General features: G+C 40.6%; 1 long non-coding RNA gene across 1 annotated transcript; it reads right to left on the bottom strand.

The window, feature by feature from the left end:
- Positions 1 to 3,260: 3,260 nt before the first annotated feature.
- On the bottom strand, positions 3,261 to 10,856 carry LOC143839009 (uncharacterized). Its single transcript, XR_013231521.1, has 3 exons — positions 10,717 to 10,856; positions 6,916 to 6,945; positions 3,261 to 3,471 (listed from the first exon to the last, which is right to left on the bottom strand). It is a non-coding gene; the product is annotated as an uncharacterized LOC143839009 (long non-coding RNA).
- Between the last annotated feature and the right edge of the window lie 675 nt (positions 10,857 to 11,531).

Below are 11,531 nucleotides of genomic sequence, written 5' to 3'. Positions count from 1 at the left end.
TCTTGCTTGATTCTTGCTTGCAGTTGCCTTTATGTAGGCTCTGTATACTTTGTCAATCCGGATCTCTTCCTCTGGTCGCACAGAGATATCTCCTGATAGCTTCCTGCATGCTGTCGCCTTTGAATAGACTCTATTTATTTTGTTGATCCAAATCACTTCCTGCTCTAAATAGACTTCCAGGTTTTCGGTGCTTCCCTTGCTTAAATCTGTTTTCCCAAGTTCTTCCAAGGTCCCTCGCTCTCTCCCCCTCCTGTTGATTAACTTCCAGACATTGAATTCTCGTTTGAAGTATTGTTGGCTGAGTTGTGTTTTCATCAGCTGTTTTTTCCAAACCGTCAGTTCTTTCTAAAAGCCCTTTCTTAGTCTTTTGGATATCCTTTTCCACCTTGTTGACTGCTTTCAGTATCTTTGAGTTACCTTCACATAACAAATGGAAAAGCTGTGCCTTAGTTAATTTTTCCATAGTTCTAGGCAGTCACAAACTATAAAAAGAAAGTCTCGTGAGGTCTCACGAGAGCACGAGCGATCCAAAATTATCAGTTTGTCAATCTCCGTATCAAGTCAGCGTCCCCCACTGAACTCGCTCCAACAAAACTTTAAAGTCTCTCTTTTCTTTAAGCTCTCTCTTTGTTTGATTAGTGAATGTAATTAGCTGGGAGCCTCCCACTCAATGAAAGAATTCACTTGTAAATTGGTTGAGGAGGGGGGAAGAGCTTGTGGGGGGAAAAAAGGAAAAACCAGAAAATTCACAGTCTTTACTGTTGCAGACTCTGGCTCCTGTCAATCTGGTAAAAGATGATCTGGGAAGAATGTAGGGTCAGCTGGTCGTTTCAGGCTTAGAAAGTTATTTACGACAAGGGCGCCATCATGACCTTGAGCAAATGCCGCGGCGATCCGGAGAACTCAGTCTCCACGGATCTGTAAGACCCTCAGGATGCCGTTCCCGGTTGAGTGGGAAGACTGGTAATTTAGAACTAATTATTGCCCCCCAAGTTTGAGTTGATAATTTTTCTGCTCTATTTAATGTCCCAGCAGCTCCGGAAAATCTGCTGAATGACTCCATCCCAACTAATGTCCCTAGATGGTCCCCAGTTTTGCCTGACGAAGTAGAGGAACTAATTATGAGCCTTAAGATAGGCAAAGCCCCAGGCCAGGATGCCCTGTCAGCTGAACTTCTAAAAAACAACCCTAAATGGTGGGCTCCACCCTTGGCCAACTTATTTACCTTAATTAATTTACATGAGATTGTCCCAAGTTCTTGGTTGAATTCATTCATTGCTCCCATGTTTAAAAATGGTGACCATAACAACCCTAATAATTTTAGACCTATTAGTTTATTATCAATTATAGGTAAGATTTATGCAAAACATCTTGAACGGTGCCTAACTGATTGGGCTCACTCTCAAAGAATTATAGTTCCTGAACAGATTGGTTTCTTGCAAGGTAACTCTAGTATAGATCATTGTTTAACTCTCTCATGCCTGGTCAAGAAATATACGTCCCAAAATGGTAAGAGGCTATACACAGCTTTTATAGACCTTAAAAGTGCCTTTGATAAGATAGATAGGGATATGCTCTGGAATAAATTGCGATTAATGGGTATGGAACCAAGACTTCTGTTTCTCATCCAAAAACTTTATGTGTCCACCTCCTGTCAAGTCCGGTATTCCTCAAAGGGAGACTTAACCTCTAAGATCTTAACGACCATTGAGTTAAGCAAGGCTGTATTCTGGCCCCCTTGTTGTTTAATTTATTCATTAATGATTTAGCGCAAAAACTGGAACCTATTAATGGTCATCCCCCAAAACTTGGTTCCCAGCATATTCCTTTGTTGTTGTATGCCGACGATACTACAATACTCTCCTACACAAGGGTTGGCTTACAACGATACTTATCCACCTTTTACCAATATTGCCAAGATAATAAGTTAGTAATTAACTATGGTAAAACAAAAGTTTTGGTTTTCTCTAAGAGCTGGCATGCAATGACTTGGTCTATTGAAGGCACTTCAGTAGAATAAGTCAAAACATTTAAAGTATCTAGGTGTTACCTTCCAATATAACCAGAACTGGCGCTCCCACTGCCAACGAGCTATCAATCTGGCCAAATCCTCATCTTCCTTGATGAATCAGTTCTTTTTCTCTGCGAAAGGTAACCAATTTATTCCTGCAGCAACTAAAATTTTGAATACCAAAGTGATGGCCCAGCTCCTGTTTGGATGCCCCTTATGGGTTCCTGCCTTTAATAAATCTATTGAGGGTGTTCAATCTGCTTTCTATAGGCAAATTGCAGGGGTTCCCAATTGTGTCTCCTACCATGCCATTTGCGCAGAATTTGGGCAAGTTAGGGTAGAGACAAGGGCATGGATAGCTACTTTTAAATTTTGGGTCAGACTATTTTTTAGAATAGAAACTGGCAGCCTTTTAACTTGTCTAAAAAGTGACCCTCTTAAATTTTGATGGTTCCAGGCTATTGAACAAAAATTAGTCTCTATTGGCATCGATCTGAACTCCCTACTACCTCTGGAAGAAAAATGTATCTTCCGGATTATTAAACAGAGAATATTAGACCATGAGCAGCAGGAACTCATACCTACCCAGCCTCGAGTCTGCTCACAAGCATTCTTTGGCATCACTATGCAGAGAAATATTATGCCTACATATTTGCATCTTCTTGATGCCCCACCCTTGAGAAGAGCTTTTCTCCTGGCACGAATGAATGCTTTCCCCTCAAAGGTCTTAGAGGGAAGATTCCACCATATCCCATACCATGCGACACTCTGTCTGTGTGGTTCTGGCTGCCCTGACTCTGTCTCACACATTTTGTTAGATTGCCCCTTATATGAGCAGTGTCGGGATGACAGCTTTGTTGCTTTGCTGGGAAACAAGCCTTCTGTAAGTAAATCCATGACCTTGCAATTTCTGCTCTCTGACAAAGACCCAGAGGTAACTATTTTAGTTGCCAGAGTTTTAACTAAGATGCTTTTATAATATGCTACCTACCTTGTATTTTATCTTTTATAGTTTATTTAATCATTTTAAAATCTGTTTGGTTATGTAACTCCATGGCCTATTTTATTATTTTATTGAAATTTTAAACCCTATTTTTATATGTCTTATACATATTTTATGCCAATAAAAGGTTACTGACTGACTGACTGAAAATATAATTTCCTCTTGTTTCCATCCAGAAAATCACACAAACCATTTTCCTGCAATTGCAGTTTTCTTTATTTCTTTGCAAAGCTTTCCCCATTCCCCAAAGCTGTAACAGATCATATTGTCCTGAGCCATTTATTTTAAGGCAACAAAATCAGTAACTAATCAAGAATTAATCTGGATAACACCACTATTATTCGCGATGATCAATTTTCTTTTGATTGTCTTGAGTGAGCATAGAGCAGGAAGAACAGAAGAACGTAAGGCGTCGTCATGGTGTTCCGGGGTCCTCACAAAATGTCCCTTATTCGGTCTAGAATGCAAATGATAGCTATTAGTACAAACATTCCCAATGGATCAATGACTACATGGAAGTAGTGACTACAATCAGTGACTTCAATGAATCAGTGACTACATTGGTAAAGTTCTGAGACCATAATTAATGGCACTATGCCTTTTACAAAATCACTATTTTTAATTTGGACTTGGAGAAAACCTTAAAGACTAGTATTTGGGGTATTCAAGTTCTAATACCATTTTAGGATTCAGGTTTCTATTTGGGGAAGAGAATTTTGGAATTGTTTACACTCCTTGATTCCCTAGCGTGGACAATTTCAGAAACACTGGAGTGGCTGGTGTTCTTATTGTTAATAAAATGACCCCAGAATTATAGCAGCCCTATTGCTCTCTGCGTTTCAAATATGTTGGACCAAGAGGTCCAGTTCTGTGGTCCCCTGACTCTATTGTTCCCTATGGGAGAAATAGTCAAAGAAGCCAATAGCCAAACTCATATGGGCCCATTATGCACGGGGGGGGGGATAGCGCACATTCGGGGTGGAATGGCAGCGACTAAAATCACCGATAACGCATGGAGCCAGTTGCAACCGGCCGCAGATTCAGTGCATGCTGCTGAAAAAGCCACGTTAGTGAAACGTGGAAGAAACCGCAGCTTCTGGGTGACCGGGGCACAACTGGAAGTGGCGCCGGGGTCATGGCATGCATAATCGGGTACTCTGGGTTTTGCTGCCATTGCGTCCCATCCCATGCATAACTGGCTTGCTTCGCGTCTTCCCCCTCCGTGTTTTCCATGTGACCCGAAATTGCCGTTTTGGCGGCTGTGCATAATGGGCCATGAGGAGGCAATAAACAAAAGCTCCAAATGAACTTTGAACCAGCAGAGCCAACATAAAACTAGAGTATCCCAAAAGGGCCCCAGACCAAAGTGAGAAGCCCAACAGAACCAGCAAATCCTAGAAGAACTTGTTCAAGCAAGGGACACTGTCTTAGTGCGGCTTGTAAAATCAAGGAATACCAGCAGAAATCCGGGCCCATGGAAAGCTTGTAAAGATGAAGAGAAAAAACAGCCACAGAAGCCTTAAAACACCAACTTTTCGATATTCCTGAATATTTCAGCAATATATTTGGTAATCTATATCTAGCCTTCTTGAGAATCTTGAATATCAACCTGATACCTGAATATCAACAGAAAATATCAGAATGTTTTTTCCTGATCTATCTTTGGAATGGAGAGAACTGAATACATAGTTGATAGTACTAAGAAGTGTTTGGCACTAGATGACTTTTGCATTTAAAAAGGTAGGGAATTTCAATTTCCTTAAAGTGGAGGAGAGTGTCTACAAATAGGCCCAACCTCCAGATGAAATAGCTACAATTCTGGTCTCTTCTGAACAGCCTCTAGCTTCAAAGATCTGGGGACTTCATAGAACAGTAGTCTGCATTTGGGAGAAGATATTGTTTGTTTGATCAAGGATGGGGAAATTGTTAGGAACATCTTTGATGAGTTTTTTATTTCCCTTCATGATTCACATCTACAGTTTTAGAATGGACACTAGTGTAAGATCTGAAATGTGAACCTCAAAATTGTGGCTTTATGCCTTTGGATCAACCAACCACTGGATGTAAGATAGCACAAAGCTGAATCCTGTTGTTTTGTTGGCTGGTTGATTTATGTAGTATTTTGTATTGTAAGCCACTTTCCAACTTTATATGGAGAAAACTGGGAAATAGGAAACTGAATATATAAATAAAGGTAAGTTTCATTTTGCAGATAACCACAATTTCATCCAGCAACAGAAGGACATTACAATGTCTACAAAGATCTTTTCCCTCTTGTTGGTTACTATGTATTCCAGAGAATCCCAATAACAATAATAATGCTATAATAATGCCAATAGTTGTAGTAGTAGTAGTAGTAGTAGTAGTAGTAGAAGAAGAAGAAGAAGAAGAAGAAGAGTTGGTTCTCATATGCTGCTTTTCTCTCCCTGAAGGAGTCTCAAAGCGGCTTACATTCACCTTCCCTTTCCTCTCGCCACCACACCCCGTGTAGGAGGTGAGGCTGAGAGAGCCCTGATATTACTCCTCAGTCAGACATAGCAGTTCTTCAAAGTCCTTATGCAGATTCTCCATTCTGTCAGAGTCCATCTGCTTGTCACTTCTTTTGATATCCTCTAACATCAGTGTGGGATGCTTTGGAGAAAACAATGGCTTTCCCAGTTTATAGCAGCCATGAATAGCTCTAAATCATCCCCTCTATTCTCAAAATGTAACACTTTCCATTGGTTCTTTTGAACTAAACATGAGTTTTTAATTGATAGAATTGAGGGATTGAAGGAAAGATGTATCAGCATGATATATTATTAATATACTATTAGTATTATTATCATCATATTTCTTACCCTCCACAAACATGGCCAACCCACCCTGATCCAATTGGTGCAGGAGATCATCCATCAGGGCAACCAGCATATCTCTACCCCATGGCCAGGATGGAAGACAGACTGGCATGGGTCAACAGCTAAAGTTTCTTCCAAGAATGCTAGGAGATGGTCCCTGGTGGCCTTTTCAACTATCTTACCCAGACATGCAAGATGCAAGACCGGGCAGTAGCTGGCTGTGTCCTATGGATCCAGTAATGGTTTCTTGAGGAGTGGGTGAACTATCACCCCCTTCAGGAGCTCAGGGAAATCCCTGGTGGACAGGGAGAGGTTAACAATATCCCTCAGCTGAGCTATCTGCTGGCTTCAAGATGGGCAGGGATCTAGGGAACATGTGGTTGCCCTCACCATCCCCAGCAACTTGCCCACTTCGGTTAACGAGAGCCATCAAATCCCACCAGTTGTGTTCTGATCCTGGTTATGGGACACAATGTCTCTCCCTCTATAGCCTTTCTATCTCATGAGTTTGAACCCTTCTCATATTTACATGAGTATCCCTGATGTATAAATACTCAAAGCATTTTCGACTTCAGCAGCTCCTCCTTGCTAAAAAGCCACAAAATTAACATAGATATTAAAATGCTATTTAGGATACTTGATCTGTTTCAAGAAGTAGCATCAGTAGCTCTCAGAGGCCTGCAAGAGAAAAACATTTCAATGTCTACAAAGATATCCCTCATCTGACCTGCTATCTGCTGGCTACTCACTTTGAGGAGCCAAGACAGGCAGGAATCTGGGGAAATATGGTTGCTCTCACTGTCCCCTAGCAACTTTCCACTTTGGTTAATGAGAACTGCCTGAAGCCATCAAATATCACCAGTTGTGCTCTGATCCTCCAACAGTCTCCCCACCAGTCAATAATCCCCCTACACTCATTTCCAGATGATCCCATTCAGTTCTGTATAATAGGAGCTGGTTATTGAACCAGAGATATTGTCTCTATCTCTCCCTGTATACCCTTCCTACATAATTTTGAACCCTGCTCATATATACATGCAAAGCCACGATGTGTAAATACTCACAGAGCTTCATTCTGCACCAGTTTCTGCCCCCTAAAAAGCAACAAGGATAACATGGATATAAAAATGCTTTTTAGGATCCTTGGTCTGTTTCACAAATTAGCATCAGTACTTCTCAGAGGCCTACAACAAAGTCTAGGACACAGTGCTAAAGGCAGGAGACAAAGAGCTCTTGTCCCTTTTTCCCCTACACCCTGGTTGGATGCCTGTGTCTTTAGATGAACCAGTCACTGAATCCAGGATCTGACAAAGATGTAGGCTGCTGTTTCGGACGTTTGCTTATATTGTAAAAAGGCAGTGTAAACTACTTTGAATCTATTCAGAAAGAAGAGCTTCGTATAAATATCTGATTTAATACATTATCTCAATTAATGAATCAATAAACGTTAATTGTCTCCTTTCATTAATGTTGTTTTTACTTTCTGGGTTAATTACATTTAATTATTATATTTTGCTACCTTGGGATTCCCTATTGGATGGGAAAGTGGCATAAAATGTTTAAATTCAATTTAAATAAATATTGTGATGATAGTTTAATTTTTAATTGGGCGATTTACTGTAGTTTTGTTATTGCTCTCAAGACTTTTGGAACTCATAATATAAATATTTAAATAAAAGCTCCCTTAATTTTTTGCTTATATGCATCTCTTGAAAATATGTAATACGGCCCTCTCTTCTTCTTCTTTTATCTTTAAACATAATGGAGACACCCTCAGGAATTTCCCCTCTAAAGATAATTCCATTCCTCTTCAAAATTTCAGTGATAATAGTAAACACTTTCCTACATTGCAAAATTTGCACTGGCATCTCCTTCATAAGATGATCTCGTTACACTCTTACTTCATCTTAAAAATATGGATGATATATTGAGGAAACCTACTGACAGAAACACATTGTTAAAAGAAGAGGAAGAAGAAGAAGAAGAAGAAGAAGAAGAAGAAGAAGAAGAAGAAGAAGAAGAAGAAGAATCATAGAATCATAGAGTTGGAAGGGGCCATACAGGCCATCTAGTCCAACCCCCTGCTCAACGCAGGATCAGCCCTAAGCATCATAAAGCATCCAAGAAAAGTGTGTATCCAACCTTTGCTTGAAGACTGCCAGTGAGGGGGAGCTCACCACCTCCTTAGGCAGCCTATTCCACTGCTGAACTACTCTGACTGTGAAATTTTTTTTCCTGATATCTAGCCTATATCGTTGTACTTGAAGTTTAAACCCATTAGTGCGTGTCCTCTCCTCTGCAGCAAACAGAAACAGCATCCTGCCGTCCTCCAAGTGACAACCTTTCAAATACTTAAAGAGGGCTATCATGTCCCCTCTCAACCTCCTTTTCTCCAGGCTGAACATTCCCAAGTCCCTCAACCTATCTTCATAGGGCTTGGTCCCTTGGCCCCAGATCATCTTCGTCGCTCTCCTCTGTACCCTATCTGAAAATCCAGATTGCAGTCCTTCAACTTATCCATCAGAACATCATGGGGAACCTTGTCAAAAGCTTTACTAAAATCCAAGTAAACGACATCAACCGAATTTCCCCGATCCAGGAAACCTGTTACTTGGTCAAAAAAGGAAACCAGGTTGGTCTGGCAGGACCTGTTGGAGACAAATCCATGCTGACTTCCCTGGATCACCAAATTGTCCTCCAGATGTTTGCAGATCGCTCCCTTTAATATCTGCTCCATTATCTTCCCCGCAACAGAGGTCAGACTCACTGGTCTGTAGTTTCCCGGGTCATCCTTCTGACAAAGATGGATGAAGAAGAAGAAGAAGAAGAAGAAGAAGAAGAAGAAGAAGAAGAAGAAGAAGAAGAAGAAGAAGAAGAAGAGTTGGTTCTTATATGCCGCTTTTCCCTACCCAAAGGAGGCTCAAAGCAGCTTACAGTCGCCTTCCCATTCTTCTCCCCACCACAGACACCCTTTGGGGTGGGTGAGGCTGAGAGAGCCCTGATATCACTGCTCAGTTAGAACAGTTTTATCAGCGCTGTGGCAAGCCCAAGGTCATCCAGCTGGCTGCATGAGGGGGAGCGCAGAATCGAACCTGGCATGCCAGATTAGAAGTCCTCACTCCTAACCACTACACTAAACTGTTAGATTACAAAAGTAACCAAATTAAAAATAATCTCCCATATGGACAATTTTTAAGACATAGAATAATGAATGCAGAAAGATCTACCTGCAAGAAACCTGTGATCATTTGGAAAAAAAGCATTTTTTTTTAGAGGTAGCTGCATGCTCCACAGGTTTCTGTGTCTTCATGTGGGACACATTTAAGCATCAGTTCTGCTTGCACTGAAATGTGACCCCACAGAGGTCAGTTCCCAGTTCCCCACTGAAATGTGTCCCCGGGCACGAATCCACAGCAGACGTGTTCTGCTTGGGGGGGGGGGGCAGCAGGTTATTTTAAAAATTTTTGAAGAAAGATGGGATTGTATGGGAATGCAATCCAACTTCCTGCAAAAAAAAAAAAAACATTTAAGCTCCAGTCTACTCTATGGCACAACAAAGCCTCTATAGGGAAGGGAGTAGCTGGATATGGAAGGCCAAACTCTTCCTTTCCACACAAGCCTGCCACAGGAGAGGCTCCATTGGCCCCTGTAGTAGGAAAAAGGAATCCAGATTCTTCCATGTTTCCTTAGCCCAGGACAAATGAGGGCCTGATCTGTGGCAGCCACAGTGGGGGCCAGAATGGTGGCGATGTCATGTTTACACAGAGATTAGCCCCATGTCCATACTGATACTACCCTAGTCTATTCCAGCCATTCAGACTATGCCTTTTTGAAGACAAGAAAAAGAGTGGACCTGTTGTTTATGTAAAAGAGTGTTGCTAACCTAAATTTGTATTTTCTGATAAGGATATCAGATGTATTGTGTTAGAGGGGGAAATAGACAGAATGAAATTAATAGCAATGGGATTATATGCACCCAATAATGGTAAATAAAAAGTTATAAGGAACTGAAGAAAGAGTAAGATTTTTTTTTCTTATACAGAGATCTTATTATTGGGAGAATTGAATAAGATGGTAGATCCCTTGAAAGATAAGCTTCGTTGACAAGGGAGAACCTGGATTGACTCAGGAGAAATTGCCTGATTATTGTTCTTGTTGTCATTAAAAATGTACCATGTCTGGGGGGAGAAAAAATTATACATCAAATGAATTTTCCTATCTTTTTAGGGCAATAAAATGTCCAGAACAGATTATAATTGGCATTCAAATATGATAAGTTATAGAACTTTAAAAGCTGAGATTGTTCCAGGAATAATTCTGGGCCACCGCTTGGACCACTGCTTTAGATTTCAGGTGGATAAAAAATAGTTTAGAAATAAGATGGTTTCTTAATAATATGTTACTACTATATTGTGAAGAAAATCTAACTGAATGTTTTGGGAAAGATCTTAGATAATAGTGGATAATTGAATTATAGGGGAATCAAGCAAAGCATACGTAAGTGGTATCTTGACAATGCATACTATTTGGAAGAAAAAGAATAAAGAAAAATCAGGATTTACAAAAAAAAAGATTAGAGAATTAGAAATGGAAAAGGAAATTTTTAAAAGTTCAAATAATGAATATAAATAAAGAATGGTTTAAAAAGTGAATTTGAGATGATTTTAACAGAAGTGAACCAACAACTGATAGACAGGAAACAGGAGTATTCTGAATTGGCAAACAAACCAGAATGGTGATTATTTTGGAAATTGAAAGAGCTCAAAAGATGTAATACTTTCCATAGGTTCTTTTAAGCCAAGCATGATTTTTTAATTGATAGAACTGAGACCTCACATGACCAACTCTGATATATAAATACTCACGGATGGTTTGTTGTCATCAACTTCCTAAAAAGCAAAGAAGAATAACATGGATATAAAAATGCTATTTAGGATCCTTAGCCTCAAAAAGTATCATCAGTAACAGGGATCAGCAACTCTGATATATACTCACAGGATTTTCCTTTTTTTCCTCCTAAAAAGCAAAGAAGAATAACATGGATATAATAATGCTATTTAGGATCCTTGATGTTTCACAAAAACCCATTATGCATGGACCAGAATGCCCAAAATGGCAGCGACAGGGCTTCAGGGAAAATCCACGATGATGCCCGATGTTGCCGCCATCCAGGTCCTGCCCCAACCCAGGCCTTTGGAAGACCCGCATTAACAAAATGTGGATTCTTCCAAAGTCCTGGGTTCCCCGAGGGTGCAGGTGAGAGTTAGGTCAGGTTAGCCCTGTGCATAATTGGAGAAGCCAGCTCGGCTCCTCTCCTGACTGATGGTGTCCCTGCAGGCCTGCCTCTCGCCCCTGCCGGCTCCATGGATGTGAGTATGGTGTTTCCTAGAGTGATGTGATGGAGTCCACTGAATGCCCCCCAGATGCAACTGAGAGTATTTAAAATAAGATTCACTGCTGTATACTAAATTGCTCTATCTCAATCAAATACCTTCCCCCAGAAAACTGTGTGTTTGATGTGCTTTCTACAATGGTTTCTATCTTTGCTGAACTAATATCATCGGGCCTCCCCCTGCACACATTAATCCATATGCATTGATGGATGTATACAGCCACCTCTAATCCCAGGACAGGAAATAATAATCTTAAAGCACAGGTTTAAAACACTCACCAGGACAGT

This window comes from Paroedura picta, chromosome 5 (assembly GCF_049243985.1).
Source record: "Paroedura picta isolate Pp20150507F chromosome 5, Ppicta_v3.0, whole genome shotgun sequence".
Classification (NCBI taxonomy): domain Eukaryota; kingdom Metazoa; phylum Chordata; class Lepidosauria; order Squamata; family Gekkonidae; genus Paroedura; species Paroedura picta.
Note: the sequence above shows the minus strand (reverse complement) of the source record. Positions and strands in the feature narration are given on the sequence as shown.